Below are 1,442 nucleotides of genomic sequence, written 5' to 3'. Positions count from 1 at the left end.
ATAGTCTAAATTTTGAAATTTTGAAATTTTTTATTTTTATTTTTTATTTTATTATGCGTATACATGTGAATCAATAAAATGAGTAATGAAGCGTTCAGGTGTAAATGTTTTCAAAGAAATATTTGTTTTTTTCAGAGAAATACTCTGAAGGCATGCGGTTTTGCGCATCTTCGCTTTCTTTTGTTTTTATCTTTTGTATATCTCAAACCGCTATTCGGACTCTGAACCCTACTTGGCGGCAACGCTTGTAAAATGTTAAAAAAAAAATCATACGAAAATTTTACAATAAAATTACTTCTTCTCTTCTTAATTGACGTAGACACCGCTTACTTGGTTTTAGCCGAGGCTGTTGTGTTCTTTTTAAAATCTACACTAACAAAAAAGCGTTCTACATCTCATTATCGGTTACAAAATACTAAAATTCCTTCACTCTATAATTATTTGTGTGAACTGTGTAAACAATAATTTTTTAAATGTTGTTTAAATGTAATGCAATTTTTCATATAATTATAATTATGTTTTTAAGTTTAATTAAACAATATTGTACACATAAAAGAGAAAAGTTATAAAAAAGAAATGAAATTAAAAATGAGTCAAACCACAAATAACTACCAATACTTATATAATATATTGTAAACATGCTTAAAAGTAATGCAATGCTTTAATTTGTATTTGTAAACATAAAAAATAATTTCTATTCATTTTTGTAAAATAACGATAATTTGACAATTATTTTGTGTTGATATTATTAAATGTATTGGTAGACTTGCGAAGTGAAGTTGAGGTCTAGGCGAAGCTGCATAGATTAAGGCACACAGTGGCAGCGAAAATGCAAAACAACAACAACAATACACTTTACTCTGCGTTTTGTATTTTGTTATGCTATTGTAAGAGCATACGCCGTAGCGAAATTCTTGTATTTATAACAAACCAAAGGCATATCGTCACCTGAAATGCAAAGTACATGTCAGAAAAAAAAAATTGAAATTGAGTTTTTTTTATTGCTTACAACAACTACATCATAATGCATATAAAGTATCATAAAATTTTAATTTTTCGGTTCTTAGATATAACCAATATATAATCTATACATAACCATTTTATAACCATTGTATAGGCATATTATAACTAAAATTCAAATTTTGTTTCAACATGAGTGGTTTTTATTTTGTAGTTGTTTCCTCACTTCTAAACTTATGAAAAGTTATGTTAGGATATTTTGCATTTTAGGTGACGATATACACACACATACATATAACATCTTCATGTATGTATGTTTGTAAAACCTTTTACCTTAGCGGTAACCTATTTTTACCAACTTATCTATCTATAAAAAAAACCTATAAATCTTCCTATATGTATATTGTATTTAGTAGCAACAACAATAAAAAAAACACACACACACGCAACTCCTAAATAAATACCCAGCATTATTATTATAT

The sequence above is a fragment of the Bactrocera latifrons genome, unplaced genomic scaffold (genome assembly GCF_001853355.1).
Source record: "Bactrocera latifrons isolate USDA-ARS-PBARC rearing strain unplaced genomic scaffold, ASM185335v1 scaffold_86, whole genome shotgun sequence".
NCBI classification, from domain to species: domain Eukaryota; kingdom Metazoa; phylum Arthropoda; class Insecta; order Diptera; family Tephritidae; genus Bactrocera; species Bactrocera latifrons.
Note: the sequence above shows the minus strand (reverse complement) of the source record.